We start from the raw sequence: 7,950 nt of genomic DNA on the forward strand, positions 1-7,950 counted from the left end.
ACTGATGGCAGATGGACTATTCTGACGATGTCTTTCATACTTTTCTGGACCTTGACAGTGTAACTTACTTGGAAGTCTATGGGACACGTCACAAGCCCTCCCTTTAACTGCGTTCCAAAGACGAACAAAAGTATCCATTGAACATTACATTTTAAACCAAACCAATAAAATATATAAATGAAATTAAAAAATAATAAATAACTATGTGGAGTGTTGAAATTCTGCAGCAAAGTGATTATATCTCAGATCATTATATAGTCTTGTGTAAACTTCATATAGCTAAAACTGTAAATTGTACTCCTTGTTACAAGTATGGTAGAACCATCACTTCTACCACAAAAGACTGCTTTGTAAGTAATCTTCCTGATTTATCCCAATTCCTTAGCATATCCAAAACCTCAGAACAACTTGATGATGTAACAGAAACTATGGACTCTTTCTTTTCTAGCATTCTAAATACAGTTGTTCGTTTACGCTTAAAGAAGATTAAGGAAAACAGTCTGACACCGTGGTATAATGAGCACACTCGCACCTTAAAGAGAGCAGCCCGGAAAATGGAGCGCAGCTGGAGGAAAACAAAACTAGAGGTATTTCGTATTGCTTGGAAGGAAAGTAACCTATCCTACAGAAAAGCATTAAAACCTGCTAGATCTGATTACTTTTCATCTATTTTAGAAGAAAAAACAAAACATAACCCCAGGTATTTATTCAATACAGTGGCTAAATTTACAAAAAAATAAAGCATCAAAAGGTGTTGACATTTTCCCAACATCACAGCAGTAATGATTTTATGAACCATTCTGTCACCGATGGAGTTTTGGTTCCTTCCCGCTGTCGCCTCTGGATTGCTTAGTTGGGGACACTTAATTTCCAGCGATATCGTCGACTTGATTGCACAGATACTATTTAAAACTGAACTGAGCTGGATGATGACATCACTGAATTTAAAGATAAACTGACATTTAACTGAAAATTGAGTGTTTAATCCTGTCATTTTTCATTATTGACACTTTTTTCCCATTCGATACTGTAAAGTTGCTTTGACACAATCTGTATTGTTCAAAGTGCTGTATAAATAAAGGTGACTTGACTTGAATTTGCGACCTTTGATACCTGCTTACAGCAGAGGCCATAAAGGTTAATGGCATACAATAAATAACAGCTCAGAGAGAGATATGTATATAAGGTATAGTCATTCTCTTCACTGCCGGACTTCACAATCCAAGCATCACTGACAGTGAATTGTGGAAAAAGATGGCCTTATTCACTATGTTAATTATTTTTTAGCTTGTCTGCATGTTGACAGTTTAAGGGGTGCTGTTGGTAAGTCCAATTTATTTAAAGTCAAATCTATCTATCTATCTATCTATGATTAAAATAATTATTTACAGGACAAAAGTCTTAAAATGCTCTTGTGGTTTAGTTTTACTTTTGATTATGTCAAGTTCAAGTAACTATGCTGCTGAGGCAACAAACAATTGAAGTAAAGATCTGAGATTGGGAGCAAAGTCATGCCACTAGCATTCGAGCAAAATTTCAGTATTTCGGACCAATTTTTAAAATAAATGTTTAATTTGTCTTAATTTTCAATATATTGCATATATTGATGTAGTGTGTGCTACTGAATTGAGTTCTTAAACCAATTACTTGTTGTTTTAAGGTTCTACACAGATAGACTGTGTACATGGTAGCAGTAGAAATCTAGGCAGGGTCGATTAGGGATATGGAGGTGAGATATGCCCACACAAAATAATATAATGTTTTATTATAATTTTTAATATATAAAAAAGTTTTTATTAATTTTGATTTGTTAATATTAAGATAAATGATCTGGTTTTTAAAGAGCATCACAAGAGTATTGGAAAAACAGCACTGGCATTATCTGGTATGTTTGTTTTAGATTGTGTGTTAGAATATGTATTTTATCTGCCTTACAGGAGGAGTTCTAGAGACTATCACTAATATCAGCCCGGATGATCGTCTAGTTCTGGAGCCATATCTCAGTGCCGTTGCTATAAAATATTTGGAGCTGGTTTACACTGCTGGAAGCTCAACCGCTACTGTACGTATCATCAAACCACCTGGATGCTGACGAAATAATGATGGTTTGTTCCATCCTCACTGACCCAATGCCTATAGATAGATAGATAGATAGATAGATAGATAGATAGATAGATAGATAGATAGATAGGGGATTGTATTGCATTTTATTTTATCATATATGTCTGTCTGTTTGTATGCTTTGTCTTCTAGTATGCAGATGCTTTTTATTATTCAATCACCTGCGTAGGAGGGGTATGTTTATTTAAACAATAACATCATAAAATCATTAAATAAGACAATGTATTATAGAGAGAGAGAAAAAAAGATTACTATAAACTAAATTCTTGATTTTCCATTTCAGGCAAAAAACATCCGGACACTTATTGTTATGGATATAAATGACAAACCCTCCAGTCTTCCAGACCAAATCATACGGCATCACAGTGTGGGAGGTGTGTGTAATCTCACACCTTTATAGTGTGTTTGGTCACTGAGGGCCCTCACACCTCTTAGTAAACCTGTCTTTCATTCTTTCATTCCAGAGGATTGCTGTGGGTTCAACTGTGCTCACTGTGTCAGCTACTGATAATGATGTAGCTGCACTAAACAAAAAAACTCTATATTCTATTCTGGTAAGTCATGAATGATTCTTACACATTTGATATACGCAATAGGCTTCCGCAAAACTGCATTAATGGTGAATGCGAAAGCCCTACATGCACTAAATGAGTGAAACAGCATCCTACATTTGATCTGACAGTGTCCCAAGCCCAACTGTTGTGTTGTATTTTACAGAAGCTATGGGGCTCTTGACTTGGGAACTCTGCACTTTGATTATTAACAAAAACCTAAAGTTTATTTCACACACGCACACACACAGTAAAAAATAAAATGATCATAATCATAATGATAATAATAAATAAATAAATACCATTGCACTTTTATGTCCCAATCCTTATCCTGTTACTATGATCTCATATTCTGATCACTCTCCCATACAACTTTTAAACCATCAGACCAGATTTAATACCAATAAAAAATTGAATATATCTAATTTCATGTTTTCTAGCAAAATCCTCAGTGTTAAATTAACACTGCTCGGTGTTTATATGAGTCCACACTCAGTGTTAAAAAGTAACACTGAAGCAGTGTTAAAGTTATTGAGATCATTAGTTGATTAATTGGGTGATGATTAATCATTAATGAAGAACGCCTGCTGTTAACAAAAACTGAATCACTGAAAGAAAGAGAAACAGAAAAAAGAGAGATGAGGCGAGCAGAAATACAAGAACTACAACTGACTTCAGCCAAAATCAATTGCTTTTGACCCTTGACTTTAAAGGGGACATATGATGCAAATTCAAATTTTCCTTTCTCTTTAGAGTGTTACAAGCTCTTGGTGAATAAAGAAGATCTGTAAAGTTGCAAAGACTAAAGTCTCAAATCCAAAGAGATATTTTTTATAAAAGTTAACACTCGTCCACGCCCCCCTGAAACAACTCGTTCTAACACACCCCCACATCTCTACGTCAGTATATGGGAAGATTTGCATAATGCCGCCCAGATGTTCACGCAAAGAAAGAAGGTGTACCTTTTATTCACATTGTAGTATTGTTGTTGGCGCCACCGCCATGTCGTATAGACACTGTGTGTTTCATTGTGAAAGTGAAACTACTTTGTTTGGCCTTCCAAAAGAGGACAATACCTGCTTTGTCATGCCTGGGGCTGATCCGTGCTGGTTGCTGAGGAAATCCATCAACTTTGCACTGTGGCTTGTCGAATCGACTTTTACCATGGATGAAGCCCGGGGTCGTCACATGCACCATTCTCAAGCCGCCCTCCCCTTCACTCCCAGTAGCCTTGTCCCCTTCACTCCCAGTAGCCTTGTGCCTCTGCTCACTCAAGCCGGACGTGGCTCACTCTAGGCCCCGGCTGCGGCTCACTCAAGGGCCGCGGTGTGTGACGCTGTTTCGTTGAGAAAAAGCAAAACTACTTTGTTCTTGCCTTCCAAAAAAAAAAAACACGACTAGAAATCATGTTTATATCATGATTATTATGGGTTTATGTTTATGTCTCGTCGCTCCAGCCAGACAAGGCATCACAATATGTTAAGAGGCGTAACATTTCCGTCACATGCTTGAGGCATTCGGCCAATCACAACGCACTGAATAGCTGGCCAATCAGAGCACACCTCGCTTTTCAGAACTATGAGCTTTGTAAAAATCGACGAGTTTCAGAAAGGCTGGGCATAGAGGAGAAACAATAATGTACAGTATGTGGAAAATAATGTGTATTTTTTTTTTGAACCTTAAACTGCATAAACACATTTCATTACACCAAATAAACAAAATAATGTTCTTTTTAGCAACATCATATGACCCCTTTAAAACATTAGAATTTCTTTGATTGCTGTAACTGTGTTTGTTCTGCTGTGCAGAATTGATGCATGCAAATATTTTTTTTAAGAAATGAAAGGAAATTAAATAATATTGTGTACATTCATGAATTTATGTACAGTATGTCCCCATTTTAATACATCACTTCTACTCTGTTTACAGCCTCCAGTACCAGATGAGTTATGATGGGCCAATGAATGAATGTAACATCAAGTTGACTAAACCTCTGAACTACAACAACGTTCAACATTACAAATTCATCGTGAAAGCTAGAGTAAAGACGAACTCCTACATCCATTTCACTTTGATTACTAAACGTCAAAGTACTGCTCTAGTCTATAAACCATAGCTCTACCGAAACTGAAAACTCTGTCATCACGTACTTGTTCGGGGGACACAAAAAGAGATGTTTAGCAGAATGTCCAAGCTGCTTTTTACCATACAAGTGTTTAAGGACCAGGAACAGCTGTCATGATGACAGGATTTAGATTTTTGGATGGAAAAATAATTTTTAAGGGTGATAGTAAGTCAAGACTAGATGTATAACAAAATAAATGAAATGTCATTAAGAGATTAAAATAGTAAATTTAGTGGTTGGGTAAAGATTAATCCAACTATTGGGTTAAAATAAATCACAGATGGGAAGGTGCTTTACTAATCCAGTAGTTTGGTTACTTATTGGGGTTATTTTTAACCCAACATTTTTTTAAGTGAGATTTATTTTTTTTTCTTGCAGGATGTAGGAGCACTCAGTGACACAATGATAGTTGCAATAGCAGTTAAGATGAGGACAACCTAAACCCTTATTTTGACCACTGTCTCTACAATGCATCCATTGAGGAAAATCAGGTAAATTACATTAAAAAAAAAAAACATATACATATATATATATTTTAAATGACATCGGAGGACAACGTCGATGCTTTAAATGCATGTGTAAGCACACAAATAAAACCCTCTTTTCTGTCCATGCACAGGTAGGACACTTCTCAGACATTACTCCTGAGGCCATAAAAGCTCAAGATGGCGACAAGGGCATCAACACGTCTGTAGTTTACAGCATAACGACAGGTACCCTTAACAGATGATTACATGATACATGTCCTAATCTAAATAATAAATAATCTGAATGAAGTTTCTGATAATAAAAAAAAGCATATATTGACGTTTTTTGTTCCAGTCATTCCAAATAAATACCAGAACAACTTTGAAATTGATGTAAAACAGTGGAGTCATCTCTGTGACGAAGGCGCTAGACAGAGAGGAAACAGAGCAGATTTCTGTTTTCATACAGGTATCAGAAGTTTCTGAAGACATTCATGAAAACCATTAGGCTGATCTTAAGAAAGAGAATTCAGTACTTTGTTTCTATATATTCTCTAAACAGTCATTCCTTGTAAAAACAGGCAGCTCAGCAGAATGATGCCAGGAAGACAGCTGAGACTACGGTACTCATCACCATTGTGGATGTGAATGACATTCCGCAGAAATTTGACCAGGGGGTCCATTCTTCTCACTTTGCTTAATACATCTGAGAAGATTTGACAGATGCCAGATCTTTTAACCCTGATATCTAATCTCTTAAAACCCTCATTTTGTGTTTAAATTCATTGTGCATCATAAAAGCATTTTGAGATTTGAGAAGTGGGTCTGCATCTCCTGCAATGTATTAAAGGCACCTGCATAAAAACAAACACACTGTTCAAATCAATGCATGGCCGAGACAAACTGTATGAAATGTGCACAACAAAATCCCCGTTGTCAAATTAACGCTGCTGGGTGTCTATATGGGTCCAAACTACAGAGTGTTAAAAGTAACACTGAAGCGGTGTTGAAGTTAATAAGATAATTAAGTTTTTAATTAAGTGATGATTGAGCATTAGTGATGAACACCTGCTGTTAACAAGCAGAATAACTGAAGAGAAACAACAACAACAGAAAAAAAAAGAGAAACACGACAACTACAAACGGAGTTCCAATCACAGGCTTATATGAAATCAACTGAAATAAAAGACATTAAATCTTAGCGGAGGAGGATTAAACAACTCCACAAACCAGCTTCAATCATTACTAACCAGACTTGCTTGTGACTTGAGAGTCCCACCTTTTGGTTGTAGTTCTTGTTTCATTTTCATTCAATGATTCTGCTTGTTATCATCAGGTTTCTTCAAATAATCAAACAATCATCACTTAATTAACCACTTAAGTACCTAATTAACTCTAACACTGCTTCGGTGTTACTTTTAACACCCTGCTGGTGGTTCTCATATGTACACAGAGCGATGTTGATTTAACACTGGGGAATTTACTGTGTTTACACACCTGGGGGTGTTCCAGAAATTATGTGACATACCTGGGTATGTTTAAGAGTAAGTAAGCAGATAAACGCAACTTTCGGTTCCAAAAACGGAGGTAACTGCTCCGGAGTAGGTTATGTTTCAGTGTTAGCTTACTTCAGAGCTGCATGCTCTACTGACGAGACTCCAGTGGATGTGAGAGATTATGATATATTATTACAATAAAGTTTATATATATATATATATATATATATATGGTTTGGCTGGTGACTAATATGGTTATTATTATTTATTATAATATAATTTTTATTGGCATATATATATTATATTATTATATATTATATATATATTAGTTATCTGTATAAATTATAAAAACACTTATGAAAAGGTAATGTTTATTTTATTATATTATGTTTATTATATTTTATTATCATCTCACACATCATGGATCTGCATTTTCTATAATGTATTTTATAATAAAAATACCTATCTTATATGACTTATATAATTAGCATCAAACAAACAATATAATTCTTTTTCTCAAGTATTAAAGATTTAATGGGGAAAAAAGAAAAAGAAAAATGATTGCACAACCATCAGTTAGGTGGCCCCAGGGGTGTATTTCCAGAAAGCACGGTTAACTTACCATCAGCTAAACCCTGAACTTTCGATTGATTAACCCAAAACGTACTCCGTCACAGATGTTACCTTGGTTCCCTGAGATACAGGAACGAGTACTGCGTCTTGCTAAATGCTATGGGAAAAAGTCCTTTTTTCTCCTGAACTGAAGCCTTTTCAGTCACGCAGTGTAACTGCACGGCCATTGGTTCATGCAATATATTTTAAAACAATTGTAGTTATGCTACAATAGATATGAATCAAAGTTATTAACAATGAACTGTATTACATAGTTAAATGCAAGGTCCAAAGACCCTAAGTTAACAAAAAATAAAATTTTAACAAAACTTTTCCAAGAACAGAACTAAAATGCAGAAGAAAAAAATTTTTTTTACAACCACTTATACAAAGTACAGTAAAAACAAATTTATAACAATATGTTTGTTTATTTTTAATAGGCATACTGTCAATTTTTCTTTTCAGCAGTGGGCAGGGGTCAACAGATTTCTGGAGATCTTTTGCATATACTTGCAAAGTTGTCCCAGCAGAATATGAGGGAGCAGAAAAGTCCTCTTCTCTGATGCAGTTTTTGCCTG

General features: G+C 35.5%; 3 long non-coding RNA genes across 3 annotated transcripts; all 3 read left to right on the forward strand.

Moving 5' to 3' along the window:
- The first annotated feature begins 1,181 nt into the window (after window positions 1-1,181).
- LOC122136910 lies at window positions 1,182-2,075 on the forward strand. Its single transcript, XR_006154396.1, has 3 exons — window positions 1,182-1,323; window positions 1,661-1,729; window positions 1,938-2,075. It is a non-coding gene; the product is annotated as an uncharacterized LOC122136910 (long non-coding RNA).
- A 372-nt stretch (window positions 2,076-2,447) lies between these two features.
- LOC122136911 lies at window positions 2,448-4,616 on the forward strand. The gene is made up of 3 exons (XR_006154397.1): window positions 2,448-2,495; window positions 2,586-2,675; window positions 4,602-4,616. It is a non-coding gene; the product is annotated as an uncharacterized LOC122136911 (long non-coding RNA).
- An 804-nt stretch (window positions 4,617-5,420) lies between these two features.
- LOC122136912 lies at window positions 5,421-5,952 on the forward strand. The gene is made up of 3 exons (XR_006154398.1): window positions 5,421-5,510; window positions 5,620-5,733; window positions 5,846-5,952. It is a non-coding gene; the product is annotated as an uncharacterized LOC122136912 (long non-coding RNA).
- Window positions 5,953-7,950: the final 1,998 nt, after the last annotated feature.

This window comes from Cyprinus carpio, chromosome B3, assembly GCF_018340385.1.
Source record: "Cyprinus carpio isolate SPL01 chromosome B3, ASM1834038v1, whole genome shotgun sequence".
Taxonomy (NCBI): Eukaryota; Metazoa; Chordata; class Actinopteri; order Cypriniformes; family Cyprinidae; genus Cyprinus; species Cyprinus carpio.